The sequence below is a fragment of the Petromyzon marinus genome, chromosome 13 (genome assembly GCF_048934315.1).
Source record: "Petromyzon marinus isolate PM22_M1 ecotype Great Lakes invasive population chromosome 13, UKy_Petmar_22M1.pri1.0, whole genome shotgun sequence".
Classification (NCBI taxonomy): Eukaryota; Metazoa; Chordata; class Hyperoartia; order Petromyzontiformes; family Petromyzontidae; genus Petromyzon; species Petromyzon marinus.
In genome coordinates, this window is record NC_133679.1 from 13,907,018 (window position 1) to 13,923,948 (window position 16,931).

At 53.7% G+C, this 16,931-nt stretch overlaps 1 protein-coding gene across 1 annotated transcript in view; it reads right to left on the minus strand.

Annotated features, from left to right (window-relative positions):
- The window catches only part of LOC116942072 (coronin-2B-like), an 86,322-nt gene extending 79,095 nt beyond the window's left edge, over positions 1-7,227 (minus strand). The window contains exon 1 of the mRNA XM_032953630.2: positions 6,725-7,227. The gene's annotated coding sequence lies outside the window, so the exon portion shown is untranslated. The remainder of the gene's footprint in view (positions 1-6,724) is intronic.
- Between the last annotated feature and the right edge of the window lie 9,704 nt (positions 7,228-16,931).

Consider the following 16,931-nt stretch of genomic DNA (forward strand, 5'->3'; position numbering starts at 1 on the left):
GGTCTCTATGTATCTCTATGGGTCTCTATGTATCTCTATGGGTCTCTATGTATCTCTATGGGTCTCTATGTATCTCTATGGGTCTCTATGTATCTCTATGGGTCTCTGTGTATCCCTATTTTGCATGAGCTGGATGCCAATGTCGAGAGAGACTGCTGGCCACGACGAGAGGGCTTCAGCAGAGAGAGAGAGAGAGAGTCCGTGTCGTTTTGCTGTTCCTCCTACTGCGTTGAAGGAGCGCTGAAGGAGCACAGACTACCACAGTGGGGTTACTGTGCGCTCCGTAGCTTGCGTTGCATGGACATGAAAGCACGACTGTTGTTAATCATGTAACTAACTATATGTGAAAATCAAAATCTTTATTTAGATTGGAGGAATCCGATGAGCTATGAAGCTCTTTTTCACCCAGTAGGACATGTAACTCTATGCATCTCTATGAGCATGTATCTCCGTGTGTCTCTATGGGTTTGCTACATTTTACTGAGTTTGGGTTGCATGGCCGCAGGTCCCACCATTGTGGCTCGCGTCTTTCATTTTCTCATTCACGAAGGAGACCCGGTGCAGCATCGGCCAGCTGCTGATGTTGTGACGTGGTTGATGCCTTACACCACCGGAGGAGGCGTGCGATGATGTTTGTGTCTCGAATGAGGAGGCGTTTGTTCGAAGCCTCCACGATTAACAAATAGAATACAGCCACCCGTGACCACCCAATGCCTAATGTGCCGTGCCGGCCTTCATCACGTGCTCTGTGCTAACAACACTTGCCCCAAGAGTCTGTCAAAGGCTATATGGGGGACACGGGTTGGAATTTACAAGTTGCTATCTTAATACAGTATTCCACGGAGTCTGCACTTTAAGTGTCACGTAACGGCAGATTCCACTCGTCGAAGATAAAGCAGCTTTGTTGTGTGCAGAGAACAGAAGGTAGGGCTTGGGCTGAACCCGTCGCTAGAGTGAGGGACGATGGTCGTTGGTCAAGGGTTAGGGGTGAAGGCCAGGCTGGGACTGGTCATAGGGAAGCCCTAAACGAAAACTATTTTTTTTTATGTTAGCAAGTAAGGCCCACTGAACTATACAGCTCTTTTTCAGAAGCGACCTGACCATAAAAATAGTTCAACGAAGTGAATCTTGATTTGAAGTTTTCGTGACTGCAGGGATCCATACTCGTTGGTTCTTTCGGTAAAGTCACGTGGGTAGAAAATAAAATAAATTAAATCACGACGTTTCGGGCGCAACACAAGTGCCCGTCATCAGTTGGAACAACCTTTTGCCCACTTCAGCAATTTGTTTCTTGCTGTGGTTGTTCCACCTGATGACGGGCACCTGTGCTGCGCCCGAAACGTCGTGATTTAATTCCTATTATTTTATACCTACGTGACTTTACCGAAAGAACCCAGCTTAAAAGACGCTGCCAAGCTTAGCAGTGTTCATTGGAGCGCTGTCTTTCCGACAGTTCTGTTTCTTCACCTGAGGAAGGCTACTTGTGCTGTGGCCGAAACGTCGTGAGATTTTAATGTTATTTATATATTTTTATTATTATTTTATTGTTTCCCTTCTACGTGGTGACTTTACCGAAAGAACCAAGAATACCAAAGAGTATTCAACGAAGTGGTTTATCATCACGTGGAATTTTGAGCAGCCAAATACTCTAGACGCATGTTTCTAAAAATATATATGGACAAAAAGCGGAGGACCGGAGATAAAATCCACGCGACCACGGGGAGAAAGCCACGCAAACTCAAAACCCATGATCCCCTGTATATCGGGCGAGGTAGTTAACATCTCACCACCGTAGCACAAAATGCCCGGTGGGCTGGTCCATCCCGAGGGCCTGTGGAGCCGGTCTGTGTGGCAGTGGGCAAATTTCAAATGTGACCAGAGTGTATAAAAAAAAATTATGCTTGAAATATTTTATTACCTTTAATGTGTACGCCCCATTGCTTACTCACGCTCTCGGTTGGCGTTAAGTCCCCACAATGTTGGGCAGCCCCAAAACGAGCCTTCCTCGCTGGTCCAATTAGGTTTTTTCTGGACCAAGCGCCAAACTGGCCCGATGGGGATCGCACCGAAATTTGGGTCCCGTGTTGCTAACAAACGCTCGGGGCAAAATTGTTCGTCCCAGTCCTTCACTGCCGATGGCCATTGGTCAAGGGTTCGGGGCGATGTCCGTTGGGTTCGGGGCAATGGCCGTTAGTCATGGCCCAAAGACGGAATGACAGCAGCCAAAGGATGGAACGCGCCCGAGAGAGGACATCCACCGCGGAGACGGAGCAATGAAATCGGCTGCCATGTGAGAAATGGTGACGGCTTGGGAGGGAAGGAGGGGTGAGGCGAGGGAGGCCGCCTTCCAGCAGTAGATAGATCATGGCTGTTTCTTCTGCTGTTGCTGCTGATGACCTGAGATGGTGAATGCAAGCCCCTCTAGACACGCAAACATCACCACGTTCATCGTCATCACCATCGTTGTCGAAACGATTACGAACTTCGCGTGTTTATCTAGCGAGTCAGTCTGCCACACTTCGGTAAATATTGCACACGGGTCAAGTAAGGGCTCCTTCTGACCCGTGGTGTTGATGATGGAGCAAAGTAAGACATTTGAACTTGGCCAGGCTCGGTCAAAAAAACGACGAAATTCGAGTTGCGTTCCTGGCTAGGGTAGCCACGGGCACCATTGGCCCTCGTCTCTCTGTTTTGAAAGCGTTTCGCGTTGAAAACACCGAGATCTGTCTGCAGCCGGGTAAAGGATGCCGACAGAAGCCCTCACCTTGTGTTGACATGCCTCATCTAAATCGTAACGCGCACACGCCACGGGTTTGGCATTCGAACGCGAGTGTATAAACACGCCGCATTTATATTGCGGGAAGCGGTGGCCCACCTGGGTGCGATTCCCCGGCCCTGGACGACGTCAGTGGTAACCAAACCGGTCCTGGGGCCTCTCCTAGCTCGACTTGGCCGTACATGAGCACAAAGTCGTGTCTGTGTGTACGTGCAATCATCTATATGGGGAGCGGTAGTGTAGCGGTTAGCACGCTGTGCTACCAATACGTGGACCAGAGTTCGATTCTCGCTTATGGCCAACACCAGTGACGATTTTCTGAACTGGTCCTGGGGCCTCCTCTAGGTCGACTCAGCCTCAAATGAGATCCTGGTGCGGTGTGTAAAAACATCTTCACTGGGAGACAAAGGCGGTGGGGCCACCCACCCCCTGGTGTGCCGTACCGGCCTTCATAGGTGCTCCCTAACAGCACTTGCCTCAACAGTCTGTTGAAGGCTATACGGGGGATCTTTGTCTTTGTGCAAACATCAGAACGTCGGCCCAGGTGTGGTGCCGAGCACCCGACGATACGACGGGCAGCTAACGCCATCGATCGGAGGCACCAATGTGACTGTCACGGAGAGGATGCAGACTCACGCTGGACGCACCGCGGCGGCAAGGGATGGCGGTCGAGGGACGCGCCCAGTGGAAGAATGGCAGCCAAAGGAGGGAGAGAACACGCCACGGGAGACACGGCCTCCTCAAGAGATGGAGCGATGGAATCGGCTCCACGCGCTGGGCATCGCAAGGAGGTAACCTCGGCTCTGAATTATTTCCGACGATGTGTGACACAAGGCCCTGCTGCTGACCTACAAGGCACCCGGTGGGTTAGCCCCGCAAATATGTACAGGAAATGATCCGTCTCGCTACAGCAACGATGTCCGCGAGACCTCGTTAGCGTTCGGAGGTCAAGGCTCGTTTCCTGGGGCGATCATCGGGCTTTTGCCACTGGGCAGCTCCCACACTTTGTAACGCTGTCTTAGACTGGCCTTTACCCTGTAGCTGTGGCCGTTTACCCTGCAGGTTCTGTTCATGTCCTGCTTTCCCTACACGCTGGCGAAGCAGTGGGATCTACGGATGAAATGCGGCACTTGACAATGTAAATTATGATTGTTGTTATTCTGCTTGTGCATGCTGTTATTTGCCAATGGTACAACACAGCGACGCATAGCACGGCGGCTGTGGCGGCGACGCTGCTGCTGCACGCAGCTGCCTGGAATCCAGCACCGCAGAGGAGTCAGCGGCAAGGGTTGGTGGATCACCGCAGCAGACATCACGAGACTCCATTTCCCGTCGGCGTCGGGAGGGTGCCCATAACGCCCTGACTTGCTAAGAGACAGCATGGGAGGGGGGGGGATGGGCTTCATCCAGTAGTGGGTACATCATGGCTTCATTCAGCCGGTCAACAGCTGATGATGCTAATTGACGACCATGATGATGATAACACTTCATCAGCCTGCAAACCCTTCTACTTACTTCATCTGTAAACTCTTCCACCGCTTTGCTCAATCGGGCGGTCGCTCACCCGTGGATGTAGGCGTCCAATGTACGAATGCAGAGCACTGCGCCGTACAAAGCTCCAGGTTCAAGACGTGCGTGGTTGTCGTCGGCGTGGTTTGCTGCGTACGCCGCCAACCGAACAAACGCCCCGGGTCACTCTTGCAAATGTGCGACGTCCCATCTCGGCGGATTACCCGGGTTTAAATGTTTGAATGAGTTTTAATCGTTTGAACAACAAACAAACAAACACACACACACAAAAAAAAACGTTCGGGCAGAAAAAAATCTGGTGAATGTTCGTGGGATGTTTTGGCCGCTACCGATTCCTCTACGGCTGAGACGTCGCCCGAAGCGACCTTTGACCCCCTGAGTGGAGAAGGGGCTTTCGTCATGTGTCAATTTTTTTTTTATCAGACTCAACAATGCTTCGCGGCCGTGGTGCTGGCGGTCGTGGTGAGCGTGTGCGTTTTTTTTTGTTTAACCCGCGGGTGGGTAAGGTACGTAGCCAAATAAAACAACAACAACAACAGATGTGGGGCCGGCCACAGACTCGGCACTGTCAGAAAGGAGCAGCGCGTTGAAGTTTTGGCAACTGCTGTGCTGGTGGTTTTGTTGTTGTTGTGTGTGAAACGTCGAACTTCGCTCGTTGGCTCTGTGTTGAAGACTGTGTCTGGCTGACACTGACTGTGTCGTCTCATTCACCACCCTGTGATCATCCACCACCACCACCACCCTGTGATCAACCACCACCACACTGTGATCAACCACCACCACCACCACAATGCAAGTAACATGGACACTAACTCACCTACTCATCCACTCACAAAAACAACAAAGACAAAGATCCCCCGTATAGCCTTACCAGACTGATGGGGCAAGTGCTGTTCACGAGCTACGCAGGCCGGAACGGCACACGAACGGGTGGGTGGCCCGGACCACGCCCGACCGCCTTTGTTTCCCTAGCGGTGATGTTTACACACCGCACCAGGTACCCATTCGATGCAGAGTCGAACCAGGGGAGGCCCAGGACCGGTCCAAATAATCGTAAGCGGTGTCGGCCGTGAGCGGTGAATTGAACCCGGGTCGCCGGGTTCATAACGCAGCGTAGCGCTAACCGCTCCACCACCGCTCACCCACTCACACCCACTCATTGACCTTACTCAGCCACTAACTCACCAACACATCAACCACCACCAAGACTGCAAGTCACAACGACAAGGACAAAGATCCCCCGTATAGCCTCGACAGACTGTTGGGGCAAGTGCTGTTGGCGAGGAGCACGACAAGACTCACCCAACTCGCTCACGCCCGCTCAATCGCCCACTTACTCACCCGCACACACACATCCACACACACACATCCACAAACACACACATCCACACACACCCACACATCCACACACACACATCCACAAACACACATCCACACATCCACACACACACACATCCACACACACATCCACACACACACACATCCACACACACACACATCAACACACAACATTGCTTATAGACGAAGGCGCAGAGCATCCTAGCAAGCCGCCGGCCATGGTGGGTGGTGATGATGATGTTGAAGTTGATGGTGGTGATGATGTTGAAGTTGATGGTGGTGATGTTGGTTGTGATGGTGAGTGATGGTGGTGATGCTGGTGGTGTTGGTGATGCTGGTGATGTTGAGGTTGATAGTGGTGGTGATGTTGGTTGTGATGATGGTGGGTGGTGGTGGTGCTGATGATGGTGGGTGGTCGCGATGCCCAGGAAGCGTAGTAAGGTGACCAGGAGGGAGGACACGGGGGGGGGTCCGAGTGGACCGCAGTTGCTGGCGAGGAGCCGTGGGATGAAGGGGCTGGGGGTGAAGGGGATGAAGGGGCTGGGGGGTGAAGGGGCTGGGGGGGTGAAGGGGCTGGGGGTGAAGGGGCTGGGGGTGAAGGGGATGAAGGGGCTGGGGGTGAAGGGGCTGGGGGTGAAGGGGATGAAGGGGCTGGGGGTGAAGGGGCTGGGGGTGAAGGGGCTGGGGTATGAAGGGGATGAAGGGGCTGGGGGTGAAGGGGCTGGGGGTGAAGGGGGTGAAGGGGCTGGGGGTGAAGGGGCTGGGGGTGAAGGGGGTGAAGGGGCTGGGGATGAAGGGGCTGGGGTATGAAGGGGCTGGGGTATGAAGGGGATGGGGTATGAAGGGGCTGGGGTATGAAGGGGTAACCGCGCGGCACTTTACGTGCCTTTAACAAGCAGTTGGCTGTTCAACTTTTCCCGTGGCCACGGCAGGGGTACGAACCGCAGTAGCGGCGCGTGTTTGGCCCGCGGGCTGCGTCGATTCCCCCCACACCCCACCACCTGCACCACCACCACCAACCCAGATGCACTCCGCGCGCGTGCGTCTCGCGGTGTCACGCGCCTGAGACACTCCACTCACCTTTGTACCTGCGCCGTTCCACGTGTACCTTGTCGCTCTCTCTCTCCAGTCTGTACTCTTGATGCTGCTGCTGCTGATATACTTTCACGCACTAACACCGTATCCCGTTCTCATATCGGGCCGTCGCTTCCTTCCTCTGCCAGGCGCGCCTGTAGCGCCGCACCGCGAGTCTGTCCATACGGTGTGCGGGGGGGAGTGGTGGTGGTGGTGATGCTGATGAGGCAGACGATGTCTCCACGTTGGCAGTGACAGCGGAAAGACGAAACGGAGCGTTGCAGAACACGGACACTGTGCAGCCGCACGCTGGCCGTCTGTCTGTCTGTGTATCCGCTCGTGCGACCACCCGCGGTGTCTATCTACGTGTGTCTGTGTGTCTGTGTGTGCCCGTGTGTGCCTGCGATCGGCAATTACGATCACTTGTACAAGTGGCGGGGTGTGGACGCGTGGTTGGTGGTGGAGGAGGGGGTGGGTGGTAGAGAGAGCAAGGGATGAGATAAGGACTCTCGTCGTGACGTCAACACCCCCCACCCCCACCCACCTCACCCCCACCCACCCTCGTCCTCTCAGGCTCGAGTCGGGGTTGGAGAGGTCCCCGCTGCCTTCTCCTCCTCCTCCTCCTCAATTCGCGTTCTTCGCGGGGGAGGGCACACGGGGCGCCTCATCCACGACGCCACTGCCGTCCACTCAGTAGCAGCAGCAGCAGCAGCTGTGTTCAATCCACTGCTCGATCAAAACTAAAATATTTGTTTTTACCAGGTAAGGTCCCACTGAGCTGTGGACTGTGTGGGTCTATATATTTTTTTCGCAAGCGACATGGCCCACAAATGATGGCTCAACGAAGTTGGCTTATCGTCGCGTGGACATTGATAGCAGCAGCCACGTAGTTTAGACGCACGTGGAGGGATGGGAACCAAGCGACTACGGGGAGAGATAGCGAGAGACACGCAAACTCAAAGTATACAGCAGCAGGCTTCATCAGGGTCGGGATCAAACCCACGACCTCCTGACCTCCTGTATACCAGGCGAGGTAGTTAACATCTCCTAGCCACCGCTGTATGAAGGCTCCTCCCTCAATCCACCACCGCAGCCTCTCACGATCCCTGCTGCTGCTGCTGCACACGACCATGAATTCGCAGTCATCGTCATCATCATTGCCTTATGCAGGAGAGACACTCTGAATCCTGTGGCTCTTTTTTCAGGAGGGTCCTGCTGCTGATGATGATACGAACTTGAGGTTTTTATGTTTAGATGTTTTCAGCCATTTAACGATGATGAGTCGTGTTTGTTTATTATTCATGTGGGAGGAGGAGGAAACCGGAGCACCCGGAGGAAACCCCACGCCTCACGCGAGGGGGCAACGCTCTATCCCTGTTCCAAGTCAATGATGGCGATTATGTATTACTTACTTAAACAAACGACGATGATAAAGAAACAGATGGCGATGAGTCCACTTGCTGTACCGTCGTCTGCTGGCGATCCAGGGTATGGCTCGTCCTCCTCGGCGCCCACGGGGAAGGGAGGTTCACCCCATCTGTGTGGTGATCCACCAACCCCCGCTGCTGCCTCTACAGTGCAGGCAGCCACGTGTAGCAGCGTAGTCGCCACCGCTACAACAATACTACGACTTGCGTTGGGCTGTGGGTTTTATTTTCTCGCGGCACGACTGTCCGTTGTGTTTTGCCGGCCTGGGCGGCGTGTTGTTCACGATGTCCGACGGTTCGCGCCGTGTGCTGGTACCTTCTTCAGGAGCTGATAGAGGTGCCCAGCCCTGCAATCTCTCCCCTAGGTCAACTCTGCCTCAAAATGGAGTACCCGGTGCGATGTGTGAACACCGCCACCTAGTTTCAGTTTTTCAGTTTCACTTATTAGGTGTAGCCCTGTGAGCGATGCGGCCCTAGACTCGCGCGCAAGCGCAACAAACAAAAACACGAACAAAGAAGCATCTTAAAGTGACGACGAGCAACAGAAACATCCGGGAACAAAAAAAAACCAGAAAAAAAGGCACCGCCTAGCAACGCTGTGCGCAAAAATTCCCCAGTGGGATGTACAGGTGGCCACGCGTGTTCCTGGCCACACCACGTCCGTCACGCACGAGCCGTGCCGTGCCGGCCTTACACGGACGCCACTCGCTCATGCCAACAGTCCCCCACGATCCCGAGAACGCGCGCGGCTGTGTGACCGAGACGGAAGGTCCCACACTAGTCCTCTCTCGCCGGGACAGCCAGGGCGACCAACCAGGAGCGTCAACGACCGCAGACTGCCCCGTGACGATCCGATCGTGCTGGGTGGTATTTTTAGGTTGGTGCTTGAGATATCTCTGGCGAGATACGACCCTTCCGATAGCACCAGCGGCAACATTTGACTCGTGAAGAAGTTGAGAAATGCCCTTTCACGGAAATCAGCCGACAGCACATATGACGTGCAGGCGAGGCGTTTTAAAGGAAGGAGACTCAACACTGATTTTTCAACGCAACGCCATAATCCATTCGGGAGGAAAGGGGTGCCGCTCTTGATCCCCGCAGGGAACATTGAACAGGCATGTATTGCCCTCTGTCGATCCACTGCAGAATGAAGGCCACAACTACGCCTTGTCAGACATGGGGGGAGGGGGTGTGGGCGAGGGGTTGGGGGGGGGAGATTTCTTTGCCATACTTCACGTCGGTCAGTGCGGGACGGTGAAGGTTGGGGGGTGGCTCGACCAGCTCACATATCACTCGCCACCGATGTTATAATTATAATTTCCTTCTTGTAAGGCACACAATGTTCGCCCTCTCTCGTACAGAGAGAGAGAGGTGACGACTCAGAGGCGTCAGGAGGAGGAACCACAGACGAGGAGCAGGAAGGCAGCAGTAGCAGCAGTTACCACGTGACGTGACCCGTCACTACCAAAGATTGACCAAGCTCTGCGGTCCACTACATATCACGATGTTTTTTTCCCCCCAGCCAATCATTTAGTGTTTATCCACACAGGAGGAAACCGGAGAAAAACTCACGCGTGCGAGGGGGCAACGCTCGATCGCACAGAGAAGGCAAGGATGGAGATTAGTCCACACATTTCTGCTGGACCGCCTTCTTCTGGCGAGCCAGAGTACAGGAACCTGCTTGACGCCCACCCACGTCAAGGGTTTGTTCACGAGAGGTGTGCGGAGATCCACCAACCCTCGCTGCTGCTTCCATAGTGCTGGGTGACAGGCCGCCACGTGCAGCAGCGTAGCCACCAGCACCACCACCACCAGCACCACCAGCACCACCAACACCGCCACCGCCGCCACCACCGCCACCCACCGCCGCCACCACCACCACCGCCACCACCGCCACCGCCGCCACCGCCGCCACCACCGCCACCACCATCACCACCACCGCCACCACCGCCACCACCACCACTGCCACCGCCACCACCGCCACCACCGCCACCGCCACCACCGCCGCCACCACCACCACCGCCACCACCGCCACCACCACCACCACCGCCACCACCGCCACCACCATCACCGCCACCACCGCCACCACCACCACTGCCACCGCCACCACCGCCACCACCGCCACCGCCGCCACCACCACCGCCACCACCACCACCGCCACCACCACCACTGCCACCGCCACCACCACCGCCACCACCACCACCACCGCCACCACCGCCGCCACCACCACCGCCACCACCACCACCGCCACCGCCGCCACCACCGCCACCACCACCACCACTGCCACCGCCACCACCACCACCGCCACCACCGCCGCCACCACCGCCACCACCACCGCCACCACCAGCGAACCTGCTGGAAGGCCTTGCTTCACCACGCAAGTCGGGTGTGGACGATGGGTTAAGAGTCCGTGGAGCCCAGGACCGGTTTAGAAATCACTCGCCACTGATGGATGTGAGCAGGGGCCGTGAAACCTGTTCATATTTTTTTTTTAAGAAACATTCTCTGATTCTGCTGCTTCTGCTGCTTTTGCTTTGGCAACGGTGCACAAGCACAAATTACATCAACAACAGAAACTCAACCACACTCGCCAACAACACTGTGAACTTAAAATAAATATATATTGGGCGACGTTTTGGGCAATCGCCCTCTTTAATTGCACATCACCACGACATGCTATCGCTATCTGTTATGAATCAGGGCCATTGTCCGAAACGTCGTTTGCATTTTCAGGCGGTTTTATTAAGCCTTAGTGTTAAACTAAGGCAGTATTGTTGACAAGTGTGATTTTATTAGTTGGGGAAAAAAAAGTTCAACATCGCTATGGCTGAAGAATTATGTTGGAGTGTTTGTAGCAGCGCGTGGGATGGCTGCAGCAGGCTCCCACACGCACAGGCACGCATCCCCCCCTCTCCCTCCCCCCTGTCCCTCCCCCCTCTCCCTCCCCCTCTCCATCCCCCCTCTCCCTCCCCTCTCTCCATCCCCCCTCTCCCTCCCCTCTCTCCCTCCCCTCTCTCCATCCCCTCTCTCCATCCCCTCTCTCCCTCCCCCCTCTCCCTCCCCCTGTCCCTCCCCCCTCTCCCTGCCCCCTCTCCATCCCCCTGTCCCTCCCCCCTCTCCCTCCCCCCTCTCCCTCCCCCCTCTCCCTCCCTCCCTCCCCCCATCTCCCTCCCCTCTCTCCCTCCCCCTCCCCCCTCTCCCTCCATCTCCCTCTCCCCTCTCCCTCCATCTCCCTCCCCCCTCTCCCTCCCCCCTCTCCCTCCCCTCTCTCCCCTTTCTCTTCCCCGTCTTCCTCTGCTTCTCGCTTCTCGGCAGCGAACCGCTGGCTCGAGCGAGCACGCCAGCAATCCTTGTTTCTTGTTCAAACACCCCACCACAGTCAGCACAATTGTCTCTTAAATGAAAAAAAATAGATGACGATCCGAGCAATGGGCCTTCTTCACGGCAGAGGCGCGAAAGATGAGAGAGTGTACCTCTATGGCCCTATATGTGCGGCGAATAAGGCTCATTACCTGAAACGTCGCCTATTAAACGTGTTGAATAATTGTGTGGTAATTGTGCCAACGCAGCAGCATCAGCAGCATCACCACATCAAAGAACTAAAACAAAACTAAACTATTTTTATTTATTTACCAGATGAGGCCCATTGAGCTACAATAGCTCTTTTTCAGAAGCGACCTGGCTACAAATGATTGCTCAACAAAGTTGGCTTCTCACGTGGAATTTTATAGCAGCCAAATGCTCTAAACGCGCGGTGATGTTGAGTCTAAATGTGAAGAGAACAACCGGAGGACCCGGGGGAAAATGCACGCGACCGCGGGGAGAGAGAGAGACACAACTCCACATATACAGGCGAGGTAGCTAACATCTCCTAGCCACCGTGATGATGATGATGATAGAGACACACAAACTCCACATATACAGGCATCAGGGTCAGGATTGAACCCACGACCTCCTGTATACCAGGCGAGGTAGTTAAAATCTCCTAGCCACCGTCATGATGATGAGAGAGACACACAAACTCCACATATACAGCAGGCGTCAAGGGTCGTAATCGAACCCACGACCTCCTGTATACCAGGCTAGGTAGCTAACATCTCCTAGCCACAATGATGATGATGAGAGAGACACACAAACTCCACATACACAGCAGGCGTCAAGGGTCGGAATCGAACCCACGACCTCCTGTATACCAGGCGAGGTAGCTAACATCTCTTAGCCACCGTGATGATGATGAGAGAGAGAGACACACGCAAACTCCAAATATACAGCAGGCGTGAAGGGTCGGAATCGAACCCACGACCTCCTGTATACCAGGCGAGGTAACTAACATCTCCTAGCCACCGTGATGATGATGAGAGAGAGACACACACACAAACTCCACATATACAGCAGGCATCAGGGTCAGGATTGAACCCACGACCTCCTGTATACCAGGCGGGGTAGCTAACATCTCCCAGCCCACGTCTCCGTCCCATGTGGTGTGAATCCGGTGGGATGAACCCACACAGAGGTAGCTCTCTGCTCGGGGGCTGCTATTAACGGGTACAGCTTTGGCGTCTCAACATTCCGGTTATGCCACTCTCCTGGATGCATGCGCTCGCCTATCTACGATACGGGTTTAAGCGACACTGATGCAGTTACCGCCGCGCCACGCCTAACATCAGTGGCCGAGTGATATCTGGGCCGGTCCTGGTGGGGCATCACCACCGACCCCTCACCAACCACCACCGATCATCCATCCAGCAGTGGATATGTTCTCGCGCATGGCAGCAATGTTATCGGAAGCTCGATGCCAATGTCGAGCAAAGGGAGAGTTCGCGTCGATTTGCTGTTCCACCTCTGTTGAAGGAACGCAGACTACAGTGGGTTCACTGTGCAGTTTTTGTTTTTGTTTGTTGTGGTTGCACCCGATTCAAGAGCCGAATGCCTCACAGGGCTATACCAAAATAAATAAACTAAACTAAAAAACCTAAAACATAGTTTTGCTTGCATGGCCACAATCGCACTGGTGTGGCTTCAGTGGATCTCTGTGTATCTCGATGGGTCTCTGTGTATCTCGATGGGTCTCTATGCATCTCTCTGAGTATCTGTGTGTGTGTCTCCATGGATTTACGATATGGTCCATAGTTTGGGGTTGAATGGTCACCATCGCACCGCTGCGGCTCCTGTCTTTAATTTAACATTTCCTTCCATAAAGCAGATGTGTTGCCAGCACCATACCTGATTTTGATGTTCTTATGCGGTTGATGGTCACACCGCCGGTTTCTTCGATGAATGTCAAGGCCGGGTAGGAGGTGGGACGATGATTGGGTCTCGAATGAGGTGATGATTCTGGACGTTCCCCGTTGTTGCAGAGTTGGTCCGGCTCTGGGTGAAGTCTTGGATGTGGTCGGTACCGGTTCACGTTCCGCTCGCCACTGATGTCAGCTGTGGCAAGGGAATCGAACTCGGCTACGCCGTTCCATTGCTGGGGGAAATATCCACGACACCTTCTTCTTCATCCTCCTCCTCCTCCACGTGTTGTTGTTCTTGTTGGGACTTGGTAGTCAGGGACGACAAGAGAGAGAGACACACACTAGGACTAAGATTAAAAAAATAACATCCCTGATACTGACGCCGCAGTAGGCATGGCCGCGGGAATTGAACTCGGGTCGCCGAATTCGTGTCTGGGCGCGATGTTTACGGGAACTGATCCATCCTTCTACACCCACGAGATCCATGAGATCTTCGCCTCGTCTTCTGTTAAGTGCTTCGATGTCAAGGCTCATTTCCTGCAGGGATGATCATCGGTCTGTTGCCACTGTGCAGATCCCAAAGCTTAGGAACGCTTCGCCTTTTTCTTAGAATGCAACCAGAGTCGTTAGCCATGTTTAAGTCTCGTCTTGCAAACTCACCTCTGTAAACTGACCTTTAACCCCCCCCCCCCCCCCCACCTAGTTCTGACCGGTTGCCCTGTGCAGGTTCTGTTTAATTTCCCGCTTTCCATACGCGGTGGTGGCGCGTTAGGATCTACGGATGAAATGCGGCACTTTACAAATGTAAATCATCATCATCATTATTGTAATGACAATAATAACAACTGCACCACCGCTCCCCGCCCCCTTTAGATAACGCAGCGGCGAGGAATAAGGTTTCTTGAGCTAATGGTTTGTGCCCCGAGTCAAGGACATCCGACCCACGTTTATGACCCTGATGATGATACGGCACTGCCCTGCGCAACATTAAACCTACTCGGGCGCAGCCTGGGGTTGACATTGGTCTCAATGACAGCGAGAAGCAAGTTGGGATTATGTGTGGATATGCTCACTGAATCACATTGTGTTTGTACTGCGCTTGAATACATTTCAAGCAGCCGCCGAGTAGGATATAACCATCATCATCATCGTCATCAAAGCGAATTTATTTTTCAGTCATTGCGATCGTAATCAGTGGCAGCATCGTCGTCATCATCAGTGGCAATAACATGATCAGCAGCATCATCAGTGGCAGAAGCTTGATCAGTAGCAGCAGCATCATCAGTGGTAACAGCACCGGTGGCAGATGAATATTTCCACAAGCAGAAACACCTCTTATTAGCGCGGTTAGCTACGTACGGTGCGAAAGAAGTGCAGCATACACACACACACAATTAGTTTTGCTCGAACTTATTATCAGGGCAGTTTAGCGCGTAGGCTTTCGCGACCAATGGCCATAATACAGTTTCTGTTGGGTTAGATCGAGTAAATATATAAATGTGTCGTTAAACCCGCCACCACCCGCTACAGCCAACGAATTGGCACGTTCTGTTCACGTGACAAACTTTACTAAATTGGCTGTGTCGGGTGGTGGCGGGCTTAACGACACATGTATACATTAACGCGATCTAACCCAGAAAAAAAAACATTTTTTCATGGTTGTCATCAGGAGTTGAGGGAAAAACAAATCGAAAGCCCCAGACGACGAGGTGACGGAGGAGGTGGTGACGGAGGAGGAGGTGATGCGTCCGTGCTTGAGGCGAACGCGTGTTCAGACAGTCACAGCAACAACGACAAAAAACCCCTCCACAAAGCAGAACCGGAGCACTTGGCGGATGACTTCTCTCGCTCACACGAGCCTCCTTCGCGGAACAGCGGCGACCTTTTCCTCGCACGCCTCTGGAGGATCTGGCCACAGCCCGACCATGCCGGCTGCGTCTACCAGCGAAACGTCCCCTTCCGCGTTGCTGAACGCATCCATGCTATTATTGGACTCGTTTGTGCGGGGGGGGGGGGAGAGTTGCCGTTGATATTTTCTCGTGATGTGTTTGGGTGCGGGGCGGGAGAGGTGGTTTGGGCGTGTGTATCGGGTCGGTGGGCTGTGGTGAGGAGCGGTGGGCGCAGTGGTTAGCGTGCCGAGTCACGAACCCAGCGACCCGAGTTGGCTTCCCGCCAACTTCCCGCCAGTAACAGTGGTGAACATTTAAAGCGGTCCTTGGCCCTACCCGAGGTCGACTCAGACTCAAATAGGCACACGGTTGCGGTGTGTAAAGGTCGCCGCTAATAGGGAGACAAAGAGGGCCGGGGCATGGTGCCGACCACCGACCCAATTCCTCGTGTGCCGTGCTTTCTCACTAAACAGCACTTGCCCCAGCGGTCTGTTGAAGGCTATACGGGGGGACCTTTGTCTTTGCGTGTGGGGGTGGCGGTAATGTGGAGGGCGGGGGGGTCATGGGGTTTACAGTGGAGTTTGATTCGATTACTGCCACGGAATCAATCAATGTCGGTGACGCGGGGGGCCACTTAATGAACGCACTGCTGCTTGATGTCCGTGACCTGGCTGCGATGCTGAGACGATCCGAGACGAGAGATGCTCGCCGACATTGATGGGGGAATTCAATTGTGCCCCCTCCTCCTCCTCTCCCGCACCCCGCCGCCCCGCCACTCTCAATCGGAATGATTCTAATTTGCAGCCTCTGTGTGGGATCCAGTGGAACTCCTAATTTAATTGCTAATGCAGCACTTATCCCCTAACCCTGGCAATGATATAGGGTCTGGTGGTAGTGGTGCAGGTGGCTATTTAATGCGTTACTTATATTCTCCACAAGGACCGCCATAATAATTATTCTGTGTTCGGTGTTTATATAAGGTGCGCTTATATGTAAAGTTGTTTAAATCAGGAATAAGGCTGTCATGTGGCTGGGTAAATTTTATGAGTGATTTTATCCTTACATGCGTTCACGACCAACACTATGATTCATAATTAGTATCGTTTGGGTTAGACCGCCGTACCTATAACTCTCCACCACCCGACAGAGCCCATAAAATCAAAGTTGTCAGTGGGAAAATATTGATTCGTGTTTTTTTTTTCCCCCCACCATAACCGGAGTAATAATTTTGAGAGGCCCAAGCAAAATGGCGGCAATCTCCCCGTGGTCGCGTGGATTTTTCTCCGGTTTTCCCCTCCACATTTGGAATGAACAGCACGCGTTTAGAGGATTTGGCTGCTATGCATTTCCACACGATAAGCCACTTCGTTGAGCCGTCATTTGCGGCCAGTTCGCTTCTGACAAAGAGCTACACAGCTCAGTGGGCCACTAACTTGTAAAATAAAACTAAACATGTGTTTAGTTTATATGGAGGCGATTCATTCAGCCTTCGATATCCTTAAGAAACGATAACCAACTACGTCCTATCCACTGCTGGATGAAGGCCTCCCCAATGCCATCGCCATCACTTCACGATGCAACAACGATCCCTCACGCTCCTAGACCACGGTTCGCCTCCCATCCCATCTGCACGCGGGGGAGGGGGGAGCTGACATCGTCT